This window comes from Trachinotus anak, unplaced genomic scaffold (genome assembly GCF_046630095.1).
Source record: "Trachinotus anak isolate AG129_WGS33_773 ecotype Australia unplaced genomic scaffold, CSIRO_AGI_Tana_v1 ptg000001l, whole genome shotgun sequence".
Lineage (NCBI taxonomy): Eukaryota > Metazoa > Chordata > Actinopteri > Carangiformes > Carangidae > Trachinotus > Trachinotus anak.
In genome coordinates this window covers 7684305-7697190 of record NW_027273852.1, presented here as the reverse complement: position 1 = coordinate 7697190, position 12886 = coordinate 7684305, and the positions used below count along the sequence as shown (strand labels likewise).

The following is a 12886-nucleotide window of genomic DNA, read 5'->3' as shown; positions in this document are numbered from 1 at the left end:
AACGCACAATCTAAAAAAGACCTGGTGAGTCAGGGTTCAGTATCAGGGATTATGCCAGCCTACTGCACTCTGAAATGAAAGTGAACATTCATCGAGTGACTCACTTCTTGAACCATGTCCTCCCTGAGCCACAATGAAGAGATTGTTGGAGGAGCGGACATGGTGTGGAAACTATGTGACAAAGAGGAGTGCCCAAAATTCAAATTGCTTGTCGAATTGCTGTTTGTTCTGTGTGAAAATGGCCTGACTCGCTGGAAAACAACAAAGAATTTTGGATGGGTAAGCATAAGGGGTTTCCACAGAGCTTTGTATTGGCTTGTGCTGGATGAACTAAAGTGACTCTGGCTTTTGGCAGAGTTCCCAGGAGCACATTGAAGACAGTTTCAGGCAGTTGTAGTGGACTTCAGTGATCGAAATGTGCTACTCATGTCTGGTATGCATGATATAATGTTCCATAACTTAGCTGTGATCTTTTCATTATTGGAAGAGCGGTGTACTGCAGGGAAACAACTGGGCCATCCATACTAAGGGTCTCTTCTGCTTTATTGGATTGTACGTTTTGGAGAGTGACAGAGGAAATTGTAGAGAGGGTGACTTGTCATAAAGGTCATTCTCCAGATTCATACTCACAAGCACATGGCTTACTCCTTACTCGGCCGAGCCAGCGAGCTGTCCAGGGTATGTAAAAATGTTTCCTTTGTGTCATTCTGTGCACCTCTGTATTGTGATTTTATCATATTGCGGCCTGTGCTGTGAGTGCTGGCTGTCCTCGCCCATGGAGTGGCCATAAGGTGAGTGGGACTGGGCCTAGCCCTGCCCTGGCCCTGCAAGCCTGGGTCCAAACACATCCTCTGCACTCAGCTGTAAATATCACCAACAGCTGGTGGCACACAAGTTAGTCGTGCTTAACAAATTACTGGCCTACATGTGGAGGGGCAGTGGGCTTTACTTGCCTCCTTGCCAACCAAGTGGCCGTACAAAAACTATCTGCAACAAACTAGTTTAGGGGGTTAAGTAAAAAAAAAAAATCATTCAAGCACATCTCTTGTGTTTGGCAGAGAGATTTTCTTAAGTAAAAATCTATAGAGAGATAGTTGGGCACTGTTGTCCCACATGATAGATAAACCATACGGCAGTGATCTCTATTTGAAGACACTTTCCAGTTAAAAACAACAGAAGGTCAAACTTTTTGGAAACACAAACCTGTTTGATCCCACCCTTCTCAGCTCCCACTCCTCATAGACACAGAGCTCTGTTTAGAGAGATAGGAATTATCAAAGTCACCTTTGAGCTCAGTAGCCCGTCTAGTGCTCATGGTATCACACATAATGACATTCAGTGTAGCCCAGATCACATTTATGATAGCATATTTGATACAGCTGTACACCAGCAAAGAATAACGCAGCCTAAAAGAATAAACCCCCTTTTTTCAGTTTAAACACAATCCATTTTCCAGTGTAAATCACTTGTCACTCTATTGCAAATGTAACTGCTCTGATCTGAAAGAGAGAGGTGGGGAGAGAGAAAGAGAGAGAGTAAAGATTATCTTTTGGGCCATTTCACTGGCACCGTTGCGTGACAGAGACTGACAGCTCTTTCAGATGACTGACAGGTGTCCTTTGAAATGCCGGTGAAGCAGCTTCTGTTCAGACTGTTGAAATGCATATTTGGAGCTCTTATCATAAAGGCATGGATGGCCCAGATAGGTGCCGTTAACATTGCAAATGGCTCCAGAATTATTCATTGTCAGTGCTGCGGGAAAGAATGGGGGGGGTGGGGGGGTTGGGGGGGGGGGGGGGGGGGTGAAGTTTGATTATTCTGCTCACACAATGGCAGGGTGCTTAATGATTCCTCTCCACCTTGGCAGCAGCATGTGCCGACTTCAGGCGCTAGCGGCGGGTGACACAGGTCTGGCCAAGTGTTAGAGCAAGATCATACGTGCGGGCCCCATTTTAATTTCTAATACATTAATCTTTTCCTCACAGATCCTCCATGAATATTCCAGGGCTCCTTGTTTGTCGGGAAGGCTGTCTCGCTTTCATCTATTCAGGTGGTTTCATTCACTGTGAAAGCCAGCTAAATGGACCCGATCAGTCAATGACAACCGGGATACAATAGAGCCCAGTAACATGTCCCTTTTCTCCTTTCAGCCTTCTGATAGACAACCCTGACACCTGCTCCCGGGGGAGACCCTCCGCCAAGTCAGTGCACTGTTCCTTGAGAGACTTCCCTTACTTTATCAGCCCATAAAGGATTGTCACAGGTGACTATATCAGCTGAGGTATGGAGCTGCTCCCTCTGACCTGCCCCGGTGCTGTGTGGTTGAGGCACCATGCTCCGCATCACAAGCGGATTAAGGTGGCTTAAACGCTGTCATACAAGCAGACTCAGTGCTTCACACTTTCTAAAAATGTTAAGCCTTTGTTCTCTTCCATTAATTAGCATTGTCTTAAGTTCATTAGACCACTGCTCATGTTGTTACTAATGAGGCAACGTAGACCACCTACATCGGCCGTAGCTTTGTAGAGCCTGACCTGACATTGGCTCTTGCGCTTTCCTGTCTATGGTGTAATGATGTACACACCGGGAGGGATGCAGGAACGTGGATACAGCCCAGAGTGAGGCTCACACTCATTAATGGTTAAATTTCTATACACAGTGATCATTAGATATAAACAATATAAGCGTGCATGGATATGTTGAAGTGGACAAAGCAAAATGCCTCCTATAACATTAATATGTGAGAGGGTGATGTGTTGATTTATAATGGGGACTGGTTTTCCTGCTCTGTTAATAGCTGAGGTTGACTTTGTGAGATTAACAGATTTTTAGTGGCTCCAAGAGTCATGTAAAAGTTTTCTCTCTTCTTTTTTTAAGGGACAGTGAGCTTGTGCTTAATCCAAATCAGTCAAACCTCCCTTTTTCACAGCTAAATGAGACTCACAGGGGCCTGTACTCTAGAGCGGCGACACACAGCACTATAACTCAACACAGAGAACACCTTCACAGTGGGAACTTAAATGTACACTGGCATATATGGATATTAGAAGTGTCAAGCTCAGTGATGTAGATTGGGTGCCATTCATAATTATGATATCTGATTTCGGCTCAAAAGGGACGCTCTGGAGAGAAAGCGGGGGGAGAACACCAATATTTTAATGGAGAAGAGACAGCCTTCTCCCTCAAGGAACATCCTCACTGACACTGGCTGCTGGAAAATTGGGATTTATACTTCCTGTTTTCTATTAATATGGAGATGAATACAGGTGTTCCTGTGTCGTAAAATTAGTTTAGCTCTTGCAAATTGCAATTACACGTGTTGAGGAGAGAAAAGTGATGTCTATGCATTTTCATAGGCTAGTGAAAATGGGAGAAAATTAGGAAAAATATCTAGATTTAAAATGAACATAATAACATGTAATTCTATCCTCTCCAACCCCGTCAGCACAGTGCGGCAGATGCACCTATTTGTTCTGGTGGCGTGTTAACAGACTAGGACACTTTTCCTTGCTTCTTGTGCAAGGAAAAAAAAAAGAAGGAAAAAGCGCATCAAATAAGCTGTGAAACGTTTCCCTCTTCAAGTGTGAAAATTTGGGAAGGGCTTCAAACCCTGAGGAAGTCATCCAAAATTCCCCGCTGTCTTCCTAAGGGGCTTGTGGTGGGCATTGTTGAACAGAGGGCACTGGTGAATGTACCAGCAAGGTGAGGGGAGCTGCACCACAGAAATACCCCAAGCTACCATCAATGATCGGCTTATGGCTGGTGCGCTCTGGCACAGCAGTGTGAGTAAGCCATACAGGGTAGTTGCGATACAGTACACGAGCAGACCCTGAATGAGTGTTTTTTTTTTTTATCTGAAAGAAATGGCCAGTCTTGCTGTCTGTAATCTCTATCCAGTATTTCTACTCAGACCATAAATATTTTCCATGTTAAGACATGTTTTGTTAGTGTTGGCAGGAACGCTTATTCACTTACTTGCTGCGAGTTAAATGAGAAGATCAATAGTACTAGCGTTAGCTTAGCATTGTACAAAAACTGGAAATGGGGATAAAATTAGCCTGGCATCATGTTTCAGTGTCACAGGGGTTGTGTGCCCAATTACTTCTTGACCAGACATAGTAACTTCCTGAGGGCTCCGCTGGTTGCCTGGCTGGCAGCGTCACGTTGAAACTTTTTTTTTTTTGTACATATCAAACAATGAGATGTGTTAATTAGTGAGCTTTAGAGGTGCCGGTAGGCAGATTTTGTTACCTTTAGACAGAGCCAGGCTCACTGTTTCTCCTGGTTTCTGTGATAAGCTAATGTAACTTGCTGTTGGCTATATATTTACAGTACAGATATAAGAGTGGTATCATTCTTCTTATCTACCCTGTCAAACAAATCAACCAAAAAAAGAGATAGTAAAGAAAAAGCTTGCTACAACAATACAAAAGAATTAACATTTTATTGCCTTAAATTGAAAATCAGTTGCTATCCCTTGTGGTTACTGCAGAAGTAGCTCTCCTCCGGCCGCACAGTCCCATGACTTCATCAGTATCAATGTATATTCAGTGCCACAGTAATAGAAAACAAATGCACCACTGACTTATAACAAGACATGCAAGCTGGAGCATTTACCTGACATTGGTGCTAACTTTCTCTCCACAGCCAATAGAGAGGCTCTGGTATTGAGGCGAGACATTAATTCATTGTGTCAACCTGTCCCCCTGGAATATTTATGATGCTAAATACATTTAATTAGGCACTGGGTGCTCTGATGGGAGAGAAAATGCACTGTCAGTAAAAGAAAGAAAAAAACGAAAAGATTTTGTTACCTCTAATGCTGATAGGCTGGTAACCCTGCTTACTCATTCTCAGTGACAGGAGGACCAAACACACTGCAGAGGGAATTTGAATCACTCAAAATCGTTTGTGGCACGTTCATTACACAGTCATCATAGCACCTGAGGAGGATAGCACAGATGCTTATTGAGAGGAGGACAGTTTTCCTGAGTGCTATTTGACATGCCCTAGCAGGTAAACCAGAATATAAAAGACATTATCAAGTTAAAGAGACTGACAAATAGAGTAGTATGTTTTGTGCACGACGATGATGATTTGTTAGTTTTGGCGTCTTTCTCACGGCATAAAAGTGATGGTCTCAGTTGCTCCCGAAGTTCATTATATTGTATTAGATTAGCATCATGCAGTTTCCGATTTGGGCAATCAGCACTATTAGTTTGCCTCCTGACTGACATAATTAATTTTGATAATAGAAAAAAAAAGTATCAAAATGATTGTATACTTTGTACTACTTGCTTGAAATATAACAAAAAAAAAAAAAAAGACAGGTTTTGATGCATTGGCTGACAGCCTGGTGTAAAGTGAGACATCATGTCTGTCTGTGATAAAAACATGGCTACAGTAAATAATAGCCAGTTTCCATCTTGACATCTGTCATCCGAGTGGAAATGGATGGGGAAATGACCAGCTCTCTATCGGCCAAGCTCTGACTGTGTCACTGGCTGAATGATGCAAATAGAAGATAATATCAGTGCTATACTGAATGGCATTACTCCAAATCTAATGTCATTAAAAGGGTGGGTATTAGCTTTGCTGTCTGGAGGTGGTGGTGTGGGCTGCTCCGGCTTGACTGACACACAGATTAAGTGCAGTGACAGGGAGCACAATAAAGTCATCAGAGAATGTGACATGTCAGTTAGGAGGGATGAAGGGATGAATTGTCACTCTCTGTCAGAGCCCATCCTCTGCCTTATCCATGATGTCCCATTCACCACCGTGGGAAAACAGGACGGCACGGGCGCCTCAGACAAATATTTATTCAGGTAGAGGACAAGTATACCCACTCAAGCTTTCCTGTTCACCACATGTTTGTAAATTTACTCCCAGAAGAAGAGTAGATGGTAGATGAAACGCTTTGTTGTTGCAGGCCATCACATGCAATTCTGTCAGTGTAAGATTTGAGTAATGGTATTAAAATAGTACTCAACATATTCAGTTTGTTTTGGGAAGTTGACTTTAGTTGTATCCTGACTTCAGGTTACATTATTTTAACTCACAGATGATATTAAGTCTTGAAAGATAAAATTATTATTATTTATAAGGGATGACTGTCAATATTTCTGTGGTTTAACCAGAATATATGTAATCAGGAATTTCTTATGGAATATAAAGTAACAAACACATAACACAGATTTATTTATTGTATTGCCAGACAAGATGTAATGCCTCCTTTCTCTGTGATAAAAAATAAATAAATATATAAAATGAAAGAATAAAGCCATTACATACCTGTGTCTCAAGCCGCCTCAGGACCTCAGTATGGTTTTGGAGATGAAGTATCCCTGGGATTTTAGAGTATACAGTCTGGCCAAAAGATGGCAATGTTGCAGTGCTGAATTCCAAATGACTTTTCTACTGGTTACATACCCCCCCACTTCCCCCCACCACCCCTCCCACACCCCCACCCCCCACCATCGCAGACTGGCCACTGCCTTCCCCTGCAGCACTCTTCTTTCCAAACTAGCCCAGAAATTTGTCATCCTCACAGGATAAATCTGCACTGAAGTGTAGGAATAATGTTAGAGTCGACCACTAAAGTACCACCAGAAAAGTTGATTACATAGAGGACGGATGAAAAGACAAAGTTTGGTGTGATAGGCTGAGGAACTGGGCCACAATCGTTGAATGCACTTTTCTCATGTCATGTAGGATGTGCTGCTTAGCATCCAATTAGTGCTTTGTCTCCTAGCGCAATTTTCCCTGGATGTGGGGACTCTTGAAAATCTTTTTAGGTGCATGTTGTATCAGAATTTAGTATTATTTTCACTATTATATTTTCTTTTTTCCCTAATTTGCAAGTATTTTGTTCTATCATAGAGCAATTTCTGTAACTGTGAATACAGCAATTATTTTGTCCTTTACAAACTCAGCTTTTAAATAAATTTAGTTTAGTTTAGCTAGGTTAAGTGCAATTTGCGCTCAGAAGATTTTCTTTTGAGTGTTTCTGAGTAGTTACAGACAGTAGGAAGGCATTTCAATGCATTTTGTGCATCCAAATGGACACCCAGCAGGATAGCAATTGGACAGCTATTACAGCGCTGAAATACTTGCAACGTGCTTCTGTAGATGTATTATGAAGTTATGTCCTATGCTGAAAGGGTTAATGGAACAGGTCTGCTGAAAATGAATTGTCAATTTGCCGCTCTTGGCAAAATGACGTCCGTCTTAGATGCTTGCAGAGGGGAGATTTAGAATGACACAATTGAACAGTTAAAACATTTTCATTAATTAAAGAATGGAAGAAAAACAAGTGACATCACTTTAACTTGGCATACCTGGCTGCAGACTCTTGAGTGACACTTGTTTGCTCTGTTGTTTTGAGAGTAGCACGAATAGAACTCTCTCCCATTGCCACTTTGCTGGTCTTTATTATTGGCTTATTGCCTTTAAGCTGTCACCACTCAGAGCATTTCTTCTCTCGGGGGATTGTCTTCTGGGACTCGAGAGAGCTCGGCTGGCTGGGATTTCTCAGCTCTGGTGCACGCTGCTACTGTGTCATGTTGCATGCAGTGTACTCTCATACTGCTTATTTTCCACTGATTTACACATAAAATACCCCCTCTAACATTCGAAATATCTGTGTGAGAAGTGTTCGAGTTAACTTAAAATTTTATTAGCAAAATTAGCTAATTAAGATTTTATTTAAGTGTAATTATTACGGCATCTTTTATAGTTTTATTATATTTTCTGTGATCATGCTTGTCAGCTATTCCCCCTTTTGAACAGCTGTGTTCCTAAATTTCATTGTACAATATTCTGTGGATGTTCCACTGCATAAGGTCATTGCATACAAGCAACACAAGAGCTGGGTGCCAGTTGTGCCTGAGTCAGGTAGCATCTTTGCCTTGGGCAACTGTTGTTTATTGGTTATTGCATTAAAGAGAAGGTGTGCCAGGTAGATGCTCGAATAAAAACCTGCAGAGACAGAGAGAAAAAGCACACATATTTGTATTTGGGGGGGAAAAAATAAAAGTGCTTCATCACATGTGTCAGTTAATGTATTTATCGATACACAATTTAACTTTATTTGCTATTTATAGAATAAAATATCTTTCAAGCTTTTGTATTGGAAATGTGACAAACGTCGAGGCACAATGGGAAATAGTTGATTTGAAGTGTATAGAAATCCCAAGATTTAGCAAGAGGGTGTGATTTTCTGTTCCCGAGCCTAATCCCACCATTCCTCCACCTCTCCTCTCTTATGCCAGTCACATTTTCTAATTAGCTTTCCCTGTGGAGGAAGAAGATGGATTATATTTTAATATCGGGGCCTAAAATTAGTTTATATTTTAGCAAGTTAGCACTTCTTAGAAGTTGATTTACTCTTGAAGCTGTAAAACCTGTGAGCTTGCAATTAATCATTCTCTTTGGTCTTGTTCTCAAGGAAAAAGAGGCTGTAGTGTCACAGGCTGGATCACAATAGGTAAACACCTAATTTACACTATTTAGAAATCACCTCTCTAGTATTGTACAACACATGACACTCGCTCCCTCAATTGTTCTGTCCTGCTCCAGTTATTAATTAGCAGCGCACTTTTAACAAAGCGACATTGTCTATGACTAATCATCGACACAGAATGATTAAAGATGTTCCTCGCTTTTTTGAATTACTTGCTTCTCCTTCGTCTGTGTTCATTCATGAGCTACACGCCACTGCCTTTTTTTCCCCCCCTTCTTGGTCAAGAATTCGGTTTGCTGTTATCCGATTACCAGCGTCCTGAGAGGCTTTCACAGGCCCATCCATCAAGACTAAGGGGTTGAGGGAGAGCCTCGACAATGCTGCTGCAGTGGTGTAAAGCACTGACGGATTCATGGTTATTAAAAGGTAAGCACAGCTTTATATAGAAATACATTAGACTTGCCATGTAGTATGACATTATGTGATACTCTCTTGTGTAAATTTATAAAGGTGACAGTATTTTTTTTCCAACTGTGACAAAAGTCACCTGTTTCTGCAAAACTTCAGAGGGTTCACATTATGAAAAAGCCTCCATCCTTAGATAAAATCTATTCACCTATTTTTAAACACAAAATTTTAATATAAAATGACACCTGCAGAGTTCTGCAGAAAAGTTGCTGGGAAAAAAATAAAACACAATATGGATTGAATGAAATGTGCTTGAGCAGGTGTATGGATGCAGTTCGTCATCACGCAGCCCTCCCCTACAGCCACACAGTGTGAGGAGAGCATCTCCTAAGCCTGGATCTGGCACGGCTTTGGAGTACTGTTTGGTGACTGAAGGTAGAGCGGTGTCGGGAGGATCATCAGTGGCTCTCTCCCAGGGAGATGAGCAGCATAGGCCAATTTCATATGCGGGGCTCGGCCCCTGGGTCTGAGTGGAGGTGGGCTGGGTCCACCCAGTATCCTGGCTTCATTAATCATCCCGCCAAGGCTTACCGGCAAACCCCCTCTCCGCCCTCTCCTAGACAACCCTTTGGATTACACAGAGCCAGCGAAATGTCAGCCCAAATCTGAGTCTTGATGCAGATAATCATTTCAATAATATTTCTCCATTTGTGCCCTCGATGCCAGGGGAATAAAGCTTTTCCACTGTCAGGTAGCATAAGACTACAGTTGGTGGGAATACTTGACTCTGAGCCAGATGGCTTAGCCATGCTCGCAGCATATGTTCAACAAGCAGTCCTGTGCCAAGCACGCATTAGGTTTTTATTAATTTGAAGCAGGCAGGAATGCATACGTATATATTTACCTGATCCCACCACTCCTCACCACCCCTCAACCCCAGTGCTCCCCATAGAGAAGTTAACTAGGCTCTACTGGTGTCTGCAGCAAGAGAAAATATCATCATGCTTCTTAGTTGATGGCTTTAAACCATACAAAAGTAATAAGATATTTTTAGTCACCACAATTCTAATATCCCATTTTTAATATTATCTCAAAATATGTATTAGCTAATTATTATGTTGAAGGAAGTTAAATTATAATTAAAACACTTCCTCTGATCTTCTTTAAAATAAGAATTAGTTTGTTGCTAATCAAAGGCAATTATAATGTATATTTATGCCTCTGGTATCTGCCATAGTGGTGTTGGTAGTTAGAAAGCAAATGACCATTCAGAGCATGAACATGCTTGGGTCCAAGACAAAAGAAACAGTGCTGCATGGGAGGGCAAATTTTTTCATCACCACTAAGTTGAACTTCCCTTTAACGGCCCTGTGCTCTGAAATCCTGGGAGTTCTTCTCCTCTCTCAGTGACTTATGGTAGTGCAGGGGGAGGAGGGGGTGGGGAAGGGGGGTGGGGGGCGCCGAAAATGTCAATAGAAATAGTAAGTGTGAGAGGGAAGGCTTGCCTAATTAGTGCCCATTTAGATTTTATGACGGCTCTGAGATCTGCTCTTCCTGACAGAGAGCACTATAGTTGCATATTGTCCTAGCCTGAGGGAACCATAGGAAAATCCAGATTTATTGTACCTCTCATACCAGCATATTTCATTTGCCATTATGAGATGCCATCTTGCAATGATGCCAGATTATTTATTACAGATTAAATTGTGGGACCTGGGTGGTTGAGGAACATTTCAAAGTACCATTCCTCTTATTAACTTCTTCATTATCTGCCCCACTGTGATCTAAAAGCTTCCTCCTTCCTACCTGCGTTAACAAATACATTACTGATTGGACAATGCCAAACAGTTTTTTTACACGCTGCATTTGTTTCCCAACATTAGTGCTGGTTTGTACCACAACTCATCTGTTTCCTCTACTTAGGGCAGACTGTTATTTCATTAAGCCTAGACAGAGAAGTTCTGTTTCTTTTGTTCAGGTAGTTTATAAGTAAGAGGTATACAGATGTAATTTTTAATGTTGGTCAATCACATAAATGTTGTGCTGGATTCTGGATTTCATTTACATGGAGAATTACATTACATAATATTTTGCAGCATACCGAAGGTAGACCCTGAGTGTTGTACTCTCCTCTCGTTCATTCCCGTCTTTGTCTGCAGTTTCCCGATGGTTGAGTGGCTTTATATATTTTGTGTATTAGGTGGTGTTTATTTACTGTGTCCCTTAAACCCCAGGTTGTTGGCATTTATCCTATTTACACATCAATATTACATCTCCATGAAGGCCTTGAGAGTTGCATTTAAGTCATAGTGCAGGGTGGTATTAAAATGTACTCCATACTGTGAGGGGAGCTCGTCAGGGAATGGCTGGGCCCTGGGCTCCCATTACCCAGCATAAAAGTGTCAGCCACTTTAATTACATTCATGCCTTCCCCAGTCCATTTTACTGCAGCCGCCATCAGATTCCATGCACAGATCTTATGCCGTCGTATGGACATTGTCGGTGGCGAGATGGGGATTGAACATGATTTTTTTAATACTTTTTTTCCGTCTGTCATCTGAACTCATGATATATGGCTCAGAGCAGTGTTTAGACTTTAGAGATTGCAGGGGTTTCCAGCTGGTCATGGATCTTCACTCACAGTCTGAATGCTTTGTCTGCAGCATCGGTCCCTCAATGTGAATTTGAGTATCTGTCCCTGGAATTGTTGATTAAGTTGGCATATCCAGCCACTAAATATCAGTGCACCCCACTGAGAGTGAAAGAATTGGTTGTACACAGGGCACCCTCACGGAGGAGTGTGACGGCACAGGGTGGGGGGTGGGGTTCGAGTTCCACTGGTCAGACTGTTAGCGAGCGCGGAAGAGGCAGTGTCACTTACTGTTTCACGGGGAAGCTTCCTGACCTTCTAGGAGTGAAAGCGAGATCCTCTCTTGTTTATACTCAGCCATGGATCAGTGCGTGGAATATGTCTACATCCTCTCAGCCAATTTCACACAGAGGAGGCGCAGTGTGGGCGGCTGACACAAGCCGTTTCCCCTGGACGATGAGTCCCATCCCTCACGCATGTCCTCTGTCTGTGACTGGAGGTGTAGAGAGACAGACACAGACAGAGCACTCTACTGCTCCACTGGGCCACAGAACTGTCCTCTCCCTGGGGACCCTCATGGTGGGACCTGCCTCTGACTCTCGGCCCTTATTTAAGAGACGAGGTATTTTCTCTGCCAAACAGAAGTGACATAATTAAGAGATTTATTGCTTTGTTGGCACCTTCAGGATAATTATTTCATTCTTTTTATGCTTTGTTTCCCTACAAGTAAGGCGCATTTTAATTTTTTTGTTCAAATGTGACTTTTCAAAACAGGGGGTTGTATCTCCTGGTACTGAATGGTGAAATAGTGAAAAACATCACGCAGGGGCCCAGCTGAAAAGCCCTGTTTTAAAATGACAAAGGAATGAGTCCTTCTAAAGGTAATTTATAGGCCGAGTAAGTGGACATAAAGCACTCAGGTGAATTATCAGAGAAGCCATTAATTACCTCTAATGATTTGAATGTGACACGCACATTTGCTATAAAAACTATTTATGATGCACATTAAGGTCAAGCTTTTCTTAAAACTAAGATTCATGCACATATCAGTCATAGAAAAATAGGCACAAAACAATCCTCCAAACTCTTAATTAGAAAATAAGGGATTCATACTGTTGTGGCTCAATCCAATTTTGCATTAACAATCAAAAGGTAATCAAACCTCAGTCAGTGATCCCACTTCAGAACCACACACTGCTCTTGGATGAAGCCTCTTCACTTCATGCCCAATTGATCTAATTACATAAAGGGAATTCTCTCTCTCTCTGTCTCTCTGATATAGTGGTTCCTGTTAGATCTGGCTGCTCAGTTAATTAAGTCTTCATTCTTTATCACAGTGGTGGACCTGGGAAGACCATCCAATATTCTGTCTTTCCGGAGCCCTCTTCCAGCGCTCTGTCTTGTTTTTCTGTACAGTCTGAGGTATG

General features: G+C 42.1%; 1 long non-coding RNA gene across 3 annotated transcripts in view; it reads left to right on the top strand.

Annotated features, from left to right (window-relative positions):
* LOC139613832 (uncharacterized) overlaps positions 1-12886 on the top strand; it is a 62843-nt gene that overhangs the window by 14317 nt on the left and 35640 nt on the right. For 2 of the 3 annotated variants that reach the window (XR_011686840.1, XR_011686838.1), the window contains exons 3-4: positions 1986-2050; positions 2151-2263. This is a non-coding gene — a long non-coding RNA (uncharacterized lncRNA). Of the gene's footprint in view, positions 1-1985; positions 2051-2150; positions 9049-12886 lie in introns of those variants that run through there. The other variant, XR_011686833.1, reaches the window with a different exon arrangement.